The 10,775-nt window shown below is 41.5% G+C and overlaps 1 protein-coding gene across 1 annotated transcript in view; it reads left to right on the top strand.

Moving 5' to 3' along the window:
• The first annotated feature begins 3,678 nt into the window (after positions 1-3,678).
• LGMN (legumain) overlaps positions 3,679-10,775 on the top strand; it is a 45,569-nt gene continuing 38,472 nt past the window's right edge. The window contains exon 1 of the mRNA XM_007055437.4: positions 3,679-3,908. The gene's annotated coding sequence lies outside the window, so the exon portion shown is untranslated. The remainder of the gene's footprint in view (positions 3,909-10,775) is intronic.

Genomic DNA, 10,775 nt, shown 5'->3' with positions numbered 1-10,775 from the left:
GTTTTTCATTCATCCTGGAAAAGGGTTTCAAATATTTACTATTAATTATTATTATTATCATGCACAAAACCATCAAAGTCCTTTAGTTTTCTGCTGCTGTCCAACCCATGGACACAAGATCATACAACTATGTTAAAATAGTCAATGTTTGACTCTCAAATCTCTCCCTCTTCCTCTATTAACTTCAGTCTAATGTCTCCAGTGCTGTCTTGTATATCTCATCCTGATTATCATGATTAGGCTGACAATATTTTCCCAAAGGGAAAATGGGACACCACACGGGGCTGACCCAAGGTACCCCCTCTGATCTCCCCTGGCAAGAGCCGGCCTGAGCTCCCCCACGGCCTGCCTGCGCGGGGCCAGCCTGAGACATGCCTCTCTCCCTCTCACGTGGGGCGGACCAACCCCCCCTGCTGCCCACCCGTGTTGGGCCAACCAGAGCCTGTCCCCCTTTCTGCCCCCTGCGCCCGGGGCCAGTCCCAGACGTCCTGCCTCCTGCCTATGTGGGGCCAGTCCAGCCCAAGAGACTGTCCTGAGCCCTCCCTCTCACGCAGGGCTGGCATTGCCGTTTGCCCCCCGCATATTTCTCCACACTCCACTAGGGGTCGCACCTCACTTTTTTGGCAAAACTGGGCATTTGTCCAGTTTGCTCTTGCCAACTGATGAGCAAGAGCAAATGATACAAATGCCCAGTTTTGCCAAAAATGTTGTGATGGCCGGGACAAGGCTTAAAGAAGGGACTGTCCTGGCAAAAACAGGACGTGTGGTCACCCTAATAATAATGCCAGTTCAGACATGGCAAAACTGCACACTCTATCTTTCCTCTCAAATCCTTACCTCAGTGTCACAATTGAAAATTCCATCATCTCTTTTACCAAGCTTGCACCTTCAGTGTTTAATAGGATTCTTTCTCTCTCCTTCTCCGAAAGGCAATCTATTGCCAAATCCTTCCATCTCCAAAATCTATCCTTTACTGCTCTGTTCTTACCATGAAGTCCTGTCCATGTCTTAGTCCCTTCTTGCCTGGACTACACAAATCTCGTCCCCACTGGCATTCTTGATTCTCCCCTCACCCTCTTTTAGTCCCATGAAGACTTTGCTCTTAAGATTGATCTACTTCTCCTACACTCTGCTGATGTTACTCACTTGCCTTCCTTTCACCTACTGCATCAGATCCAAGCATCTCGTTTTTCCCTTTAAGCTCTGCACAACTGCACCCCTTCTCTGCTCTCCTTTCTTCTAACTCCTTGCTCTGCCTATGTCTGTCCCAAGCTTGCCTGCCTACTCAGACCTTTTATATCTTTCCCCACTTTTGTCTTCTCACTGTCATTGCCAGGGTCATTACACTTGAAACCCTTTCCATATCCAAACACCCACTCACTCCACTGATGAAGCCTCTTAATGTTAACTCCATCAGAGAAAGAAGTGTATTTAATACAAAAATCTGCACCACTTTGATCAGTGATATTATGCATATATACTAAGTGTATAAAGGTTAGGCTAAGCTCATGGGGGGCAGAGATCTTGCCTTCTATATTTTACACATTGCTGAGCATCACATATAAAGGGTGTTTAACTATGTAGCTGTCAGCTTCATTGGAAGCAACACACTTAAATCCCATCATGCTTACCTGGTGTAACCCAAGTACAACAAACAATATGAAAAAGACCCTTGGACTTGAAATTGTTGAGTTAAGCAAGCACTCAACGACACTAGATAGATAGCAAGCACTCAACAGACACTAGAGCCAGAGGGTGTAGTTCAGGATACAAACCATAACCCTTGTAATGCAAATTAAGCTCAAAATAACGTTTTTTTCTGTTAGAAAATACAGTGTTGGGGACTTTGGCAGATCAGAGGGGTGACCTATGAAACACAATTAATCAATTTTAACAGTTTAGCCATAAAAGTTTGGGAGAAATGTGTCTGCTTGCCAAAGACATCAGCATCCAAAAAAGGATTATCTCCAACATTGGTTAACCATGACCTTTTAAACTCATAATCAGGTGATAGGTTGAGACAGTTCAACCATACGGATTCCTCAGTTTTCTAACAAATTTCTGCCAAGGTCAGAGCAGAATTATGTAATTAAAATTAGTTTTCTTGTATTCATGTTAATGGATACTACAATGATCACAGATAGAGTCTGAAAAAAAGATAATATACCTTCTTGAAAAGGGGAAGGGTGAATTTAAAGGCTACTGTACTTGAAAAGGGAAAAATGGGCTTGTGTTATTTTATGCTTTTTATGATGCAAAAAAGAATATGAACTTTTTAAAGTGTTTTTTTCCATTAGAAAGTCAGGTCTTGTGTAATTTAGACTCTATTGGGACAAGAAACTTAGTGAATAGCTATTATAATTTGAGAATGAAAGCTGAGTAATTAAGAAGGCAAGGGAATCTTATCCCTAGTCTACTAGAAACTGTTGCTTGTATAACAATGTCATTTTATACTGGGAAAAGGCCTAGTGTGGACAGCTGTACTTCAGAAATGTGCTTTTTCTCACATAACATTTTGTTCAGGGAGCTGATATAAGCTATGCTGGCAAAAACACATTTTTGCTGCTAGAAGTTGTGTCTACATCAGGAGGTTTGCCAGTATAGCTATATATTTGTAAAACTTGAAAGTTTTCTGGTATTTTTTGTTTTAATTTCTTAACACATATTTAATTGAAACGACTAATTAATATTTTGGGAAAGAACTTCTTTGTTAAAGATTCAAAACTGCAACCCTTATATTGACTCAGCAAAGTTGTAAGGTCTACAAACAGTTTTTGTACTAATTTAGCTATTTCAGTCTGGGATGTGATTTTACACTTATTTTTAAACTGAAATAGCTTTTACTTGTATATCTAATGGGAACAAGCTATACTGGAAGACAGAGTTGCCTATGGGATTATGCTCATAGGGAAATTTACCAACATAATTATATTGCTATAGTTATACCATGATAAGAGGATAACTCCCTAGGGGACACTCTTATTCCTGAACAATGGCACCTTTTTCTAGGTTAGTTTATACGGCTTCCAAAGCAACATACGTTTAGCTAAAACGGAAAAAGGCACTCAGAATAATATCCACGTGGAGAATTATTAAGGCTATAACTACAGCAATATAATTATACTGATACAATGATGCCAGTAAATTTATCCTGTTGACAAAACCCTATAATATTTAGCACTTATATATCACTTCAAAGGTCCAAAGCGCTTTACAGACATGTTATGGTAGGGCAACGACTCAATCCCTTATTTTAAGGGACACACCCTTATTTCATTGTTTTGTCCCTTAGAGTGACCACTTGTCCCTTATTATTTTATGATGTATTAAATGTATTAAAATGTATAAGTAAAAATCTAAAATTAAATAGAAGCTTATGCCAATTGCACTGCATACTTGTAGAATCGTACACAAGAGAAAAATATATACTATGCTAAGGGAAATGGCATTTCCCTAAAATGCTCCTTAAAATAAAGTGTTGTCCCTCAATTTGCAGTGGTTTCCCCTTACTTCCACCCAAGAAAGATGGTCACCCCAGGGATGGGCTGTAGCCTAGATCACACCCAGGTTGGGTTCTCCGTGGGGCACAACCATCACGTGCCAAACGGTGCGGAGCCCTTATCTTTCGCACTGAACACCTGAGCACTACGACTCCCAGCATGCATTGCACTGAGGGCCGTTGGCTTTGCTGACGGAGGCAGAGCACAGCATTCTGGGAACTGTAGGACGGCCTCTGGCTGCGCCTCTGCGCTGACAGGATTGGCCGACGGCGCCGCCACTCACCCGTCTCCCCGCCCAGCCTGTGGCCGGCAGGCTCTATACAGAGACCCCGGCCGTCCGCCGCAAATCACAGCGGCCGAGGTGCGCGTGAGGAGTCAGGGGCGATTCCCGCCTAGTACCCGGTCTGGGTAAGAGCCGGCCCGGAGGGAGGGAGCGCTGCCTGGGCGGGCGAAGGGAAACCAGCCTGCGCCCTGGGCACGCGGGGCGGGGAGCGGGGGCAGAGCCGTGGGGGGCTGGGCGGAGGGGAACCCTTCTGGAGAGCGGGGGCAGGGCAAGAAATGGCTGTTGGGATGGGAGGGGCGGGGGAGATGAGGGACCTCGCCCTGCAGGGGGTCTGGGCACCAGCGGACAGGGGCGCGTCGCGAGGGGCGCGTCGGGGATCCGCCCTGTGCTGGGGGCCTGGGTACTGAACGGGGAAAGGGGCAGAGCAAGACTCCGGCCTGTCCGGTCATAGCAGCCCGCTGGGGGCAGTGGGTACAGGGGAGTTCTTCTTGGGGGTGGGGAGGATGGGATTTCCTCAGCTCGCAGTGGACCTGGACCACATAAAGCATAGATAGGGGTGATGTCTCATTCCCACTAATACTGTGCCAAGACCCCTTAAAATCAACAGGCTACAGCTACTAGCCGTTGACCCACCAGTCTAGCCAAGGGGTTTTATTCAAATATATAAGGGGCTAACAGTATTTCTGCTTGGTCTGAAATGGGTGTCCATTGCAGTGTCCAGCCTCTGTTAGTGGTGTAAAAACAACCCCCTGAAAAGGGCATTACAAGTTGTTTTAAGTAGAGAAACAACTGATCAGCTACAAAATCCAGGTGCAGCTGTTTGCACTGAGATAAAGAAATGGTAAACAGGAACTGAAAGGAAACAGCACCTGTGTGACCTGTGGCTTTGCTAAGAAAACTTTTGCACAAGACAGTTGTAGGGAAGTAATTTATTTAGGAGCCTGGTGTATGTAAGTGGTCGGTATTGTTAGTAATAATAAATTCATACAACCTTTTATGAGCACCATTGACAGACTTAAACTAGATCCACTGTTTCCAAGAGAAACTATAATGGGTTAGGCATTGAATAAACAAAGGAAGCTATAATCCCTCCACAATCTAAAAGTAGATGCAAGTGCAGAGGAAAAATATACAAATAAAGTGATCACAGTAAGGAATAGCTTCAGCTTGAGCGTTTGTTTATTGTTGTTAAACATAAGGACCATTATCTGTTGCACCTCAATCTAGCCGTTATTAGTCAGTTTCTTTTCTCATGCTTCAAGTTGTTCATCAGCAGGGATGAATGTGGAGGGAGGTACTGGTTTTGAAGAGCAGCTCAGGAAAAGCATTCCATGCATAAAGGGAAGGGCATAGAAGAAAGTGGGAACATTTTTGTGGGAGAAGAAGTTTCTTACTATCTGGCATGCATAGATTTGGTCCTCTAGGACAGTGGTTCTCAACCAGGGGTAAACGTATCCTGGGAGTATGCAGAGGTCTTCCAGGGGGTACATCAGCTCATCTAGATATTTGCCTAGTTTTATAACCGGCTACATAAAATGCATTAGGGAAGTCAATACCAAGTAAAGTTTTATACAGACAATGACTTGTTTATATTTCTTGGTATACTATACACTGAAATGAAGTACAGTATTTATGTGGTAAAAATGAGGAAGTAAATTTTCAGTAATAGTGCGCTGAGACACTTTTTTATATTTTTATGTCTGATTTTGTAAGCAAGTAGTTTTTAAGTGAGGTGAAACTTGGGGGTATGCAAGACAAATCAGACTCCTGAAAGGGGTACAGTAGTCTGGAAAGGTTGAGAGCCACTGTTCTAAGGTAAGGTTTTCATTGGAACGCTAGTCAAAAGAATTTAAAATTTCCTGTATAGATAATGGACTTTCCCCACACACTGCGGATTAAGTTGGAAATGCCCTATTTTTTTTTTTTAATAGTTGAGGTGGACAATATTAGCTTTATATGAAAATCTGTTAAACATTTATATTATAGTAGTGCCCCAAACTCTAATCAGGGTTGGACTGAACACTGTAGAAGTACATAGTATGATACTGTTCCTGCCCTAAAGGTCTAAAAATATAAAATGGCAAGACAAATTATAATGAATTAGAAAAATGTTAAAAGTATAAAGTTTTCTAGTTATGTTTCCCCAAACCACCCTCCTTGCTATAAAAGGTGTCATAACCAACATGATCTACCATCGCTGACCAAAGTGCCTGTTTTTTACTGTTCACGCTCAAAGTATGGTAGTCTTGTTTATGGAATGATGCATAAGACATTATTGACATTTTTGGATTGATATGTACCTGCAGCTTGGACAACTATTTCATGATAAAAAAATTACTGACAAAATGTCCCTACATGTTAACTATGTGAGTAGGTGGATTTGAAAGTAAACAACTGAACCAATTTCACTGAGACCTCGAGAACTGTCATGTTACAACCTGGATTTCATAGGATGTTAAGAATAGGGCTATTAGTTTGTCTCAGTCACAGGGAGGAGCTGCTGTCTCATTTTTGCTGGGAAATGGGGGCATGTCACTGCTCCTGCTGCTGTAGGAATGGATGAGCTAGCACTGGGATAGCAGTTTGAAGCAATTTTAAACTTAAGGTTAATTGTTAAATTGCTTTACACAATTTTTATTGTAAAATAAAGGCTGTCTTGATTAAAATATGGACTGGAATAGTTTCTATTTACTGTAAATATGGCCTTTGCACATTTTCAATGACTACCATTTTTTGCATAAACGATCACAAGAAACCACTAATTCCAGTAATAATTAATGCATATATCAGTCACTAGTGGATTTAATTACTGCATGAAGCTTTACTATCAATATCTAACCCCAGCCTCTACTGCTTGCAAAATATTATATTTTTAAAAGGGAATTAAAGCAGGAAAATCCCCACTGAATTATAGAAATTAGGAGATTTTCTACATGCTGATTTCAGTGAGAGCTGTGGTTACTTTGCACTTCTGATCCAGCCATTTACCGTAGAACCTTAGTTATGAACAGCAGAGTTACAAATTGACTGGTCAACCACACACCTTATTTGGAACTTGGTGTACGCAACCAGACAGCAGCAGAAACAAACAAAAGCAAATGCAGTACAGTACTGTGTTAAACAAACTACTAAAAAAAAAAAGGGAAAGTTAAAAAAAAGATTTGACAAGGTAAGGAAAGTGTTTGTGTTTGTTTCATTTAAATTAAGATGGCCAAAAGCAGCATTGTTCTTCTGCATAGGAAAGTTTCAAAGCTGTAGTAAGTCAGTTGTAAACTTTTGAAAGAACAACCATAATGTTTTTTTGTTCAGAGTTTGTGAATCTGAAATGTGTGTAGCTCTGAACAAAACATTTTGGTTGTTCAAAACTTTACAGCTGAACATTAACTTACTACAGCATTGAAACTTTACAATGCAGAAGAACAATGCTGCTTTTAATCATGCTAATTTTAAATGAAACGATCACAGAAACAGGTTTCAGAGTAGCAGCCGTGTTAGTCTATATCCGCAAAAAGAAAAGGAGTACTTGTGGCACCTTAGAGACTAACCAATTTATTTGAGCATAAGCTTTCATGAGCTACAGCTCACTTCATCGGATGCATGCAGTGGAAAATACAGTGGGGAGATTTTATATACACAGAGAACATGAAACAATGAGTGTTACCATACACACTGAGAGTGATCAGGTAAGGTGAGCTATTACCAGCAGGAGAGGAAAAAAAACAACAACCTTTTGTAGTGATAATCAAGGTGGGCCATTTCCAGCAGTTGACAAGAACATGTGAGGAACAGTGGGGGGGGGGAAATAAAAATGGGGAAATAGTTTTACTCTGTGTAATGACACATCCACTCCCAGTCTTTATTCCAGCCCAATTTAATGGTGTCCCGTTTGCAAATTAATTCCAATTCAACAGTCTCTCGTTGGAGTCTGTTTTTTTGAAGTTTTTTTGTTGAAGAATTGCGACTTTTAGGTCTGTAATCGAGTGACCGGAGTGAATGAAGTGTTCTCCGACTGGTTTTTGAATGTTATAATTCTTGACGTCTGATTTGTGTCCATTTATTCTTTTATGTAGAGACTGTCCAGTTTGGCCAATGTACATGGCAGAGGGGCATTGCTGGCACATATCTACCATTGTGTATTTTCCACTGCATGCATCCAATGAAGTGAGCTGTAGCTCACGAAAGCTTATGCTCAAATAAATTTGTTAGTCTCTAAAGCACAGAAACAGTTTTCTTACCTTGTCACACTTTTAAAAAAAATTGTTTAGTTTACGTTTAACAGTCCTGTATTGTACAGTATTTGCTTTTTTGTGTGTCTCTGCTGCTTGATTATGTATACTTCCAGTTCCAAATGAGGTGTGTGGTTGACCAGGAAGTTTGTAACTCTGGTTTTCGTAACTCTGGTGTTCTACTGTAGCTGTAAACAACTGCAATGTTTATCATTCTAAATATAGTGAAGACATCTTATCAGTTATTAAAATTGCTGTATCTAAGGTGACTAGGTAATTAGATCTAAATTATCGCCATCATCCAGGTCACCCAGCACATTTGATCTTTGTGAATTTTAAACCCTTCAGGGTAGAGACCATTTCTTTTTGTCTTGTATAACAAGACATACTGCACATAATATGTATATTCCCACGGTTCTACTTTATTACTAGACTGAGAATTGCAGTTGTCTTTTATTTTTAAAGCAAATGAGAGGAATTTATTACAATTGTACTTCTGTGTACCTGTGAATTCTTGGTAATCAAATTAATGGAACAGGTTTCCTGTTGCAATTTGTGACCTGAAAGTGTAGCATGTGACAAGGAATATTTTCCCCCTCACATTACTGGTCTGGTTTCGTCTTTCAACACAGCACAGCACACTGTCTTTTTAATCTACCTAACATCTTTTCAACAGTCTAGGCTTGTCCCTCAGACAGACATTTTTTAAAAGTTAGAATCAAGCAGTGAATTAGGTATAGTAGCTCTTTTACACATTTGCTGTTTGAGTTTGTTCTAAAAGCTATTCAGAAAACCCTGCAGATGTTAGCATTTATAACTTTTTTTTGTACCTTGCTAGTATTGCTGTCTAGTTTAATTACTTTTTTCTGCTCTAAATTTAAAACAAAGGGACTAAATCATGAAACAGAACGTGACAGACAAATAGGACTGATGAAAAGTAAACACTGCAAATGTTGTATAGAAATTAATCTCTATTTAAAAGTTAAGGTCTATTAGACAGTGAGCTGAACTCCATTCTGCTTTGAGATCTTGAATATGCCTATGACACTGCCTTGTTGACTCAGTTTGGCCATCAGCTGTAGTGATTCACCAATCTGGTTGAGCAAGAAGCAGCACACATTGGTGGTCTCATTAATCCAGATAAAATTAAGTTCCTGGCCATTACCATCAAGCAGACTCCAGCTCCAGATTACAACCAGCTCAGTATTAACCTGTCCAGATGAGACATCGAGCAGGTAGCAGCTGTAAACATTTGGGCAGAGTCATAGATAGTGCTGCAGGGTGCTTGAAAGATGTAGGTGCTTGAAAGCTGCTGCTATGTTTTGGGCCCTTCAACAGGCTCTGTGGCGTGGTTGTGGCATCAAGCTTGCTGCAAAGCTGCAGATCTATAGAATCACTGTTATGCAGACTATTGTGTGGAAGGTGGGCACTGAAGAAAGCCAAAAACCTTTAAAACTCCTTTAAAGTTTTTGATTCTTATAATCTTTGTCAGCTGCTTCATATAAAGTAGCCGGACAAGATCATAAATGAGGTTATTTGAAGCCAAACCCAGCAACTGCCACCATCAGCACTGGTTTGGTTTTGATGGCTTTCTTGGTATGGACATATCAGAATGAGGACCAACAAAATTCTGAAGCATGTGTACCAAGGAATATAACTATGGCTGATCATGTAGTCAGGAAAAGCTTTGGTGGTGCAACAAAATTGCCAGTGGCGGACAAATTGAATAGATCATTTTAAGCACCTTGCCAGAGATTGGTTTGGGTGATGCTCAATTTGCCAGGAGGCTGTAACACTTCGGGATTTGCCAAGGAATAGACATTATTTGGTTTCAACAATATAATTTACAGTGAAAGAGTAATTTACATGTCCTAAATCCCTAGTCTTGGGTATTTTTTCCTTGTACATGTCTGCCCAAGGCAGGTTCTAGAATAGCAGGCCTGGAGCCATGTTGCCCTCTGGTTATCCATGTAACAGTAAGAGCACAGAATGGTTATCAGTTCTATCTGAAAGGGGACCAGCATTGGAGTGGGAGTAGTTTAGTCTCATCTTTTTTTGTGTTACACCAAAGGTGAATGATTATTATGAAAACAGAATTTGATTTACTAAATCACATTAGACACAGCAGACTTGAGTTTTCTGTGGCCAACAATTATAGAAAAATGATTTTGGTTTAATGACCTGCGCTGTTTGTAGCATACTGATTTGGTAGCACCTTACACCCACTTTACACCAACATGAAGGATTACATGGTGCAGAGCAACAGAATTTCCCTCCATTTCTCCCACAAAACAGTAACATTACTTCCTTCTGCCTCTTCTAGAAGAGTATTTTGGAAAGAGCTCTGAAGGGTGAATTGACACCTTGTGCCTGTGTTGCTGCATAGCCAGTGGGGAGCTGGAGCCTGTTCGCTAGAACCGGTTGTTAAATTTAGAAGCCGTTTTAGAACCGGTTGTTCCGCGCGGGACAACCGGTTCTAAAAGGGCTTCTAAATTTAACCGGCCAAAAGTGGCTCCTTAGGTGCCGACTCCACGGGTGCCCTAGCCCTGGAGCACCCAAGGGGAAAATTTGGTGGGTGCAGAGCACCCACCGGCAGCTCCCCACCCCAGCCCCAGCTCACCTCTGCTCCGCCTCCACCTCCTCCCCTGAACACACTGCCCTGCTCTGCTTCTCCAAACACTCCTCCCCCTCCCCCCCGCCCAGGCTTCCCACGAATCAGCTGTTCATGTGGGAAGCTGGGGCAGTCTGAGAGGCAAGCAGTGGCTT

The sequence above is a fragment of the Chelonia mydas genome, chromosome 6 (assembly GCF_015237465.2).
Source record: "Chelonia mydas isolate rCheMyd1 chromosome 6, rCheMyd1.pri.v2, whole genome shotgun sequence".
Taxonomy (NCBI): Eukaryota; Metazoa; Chordata; order Testudines; family Cheloniidae; genus Chelonia; species Chelonia mydas.
This window is presented reverse-complemented; position numbering and strand designations above follow the sequence as displayed.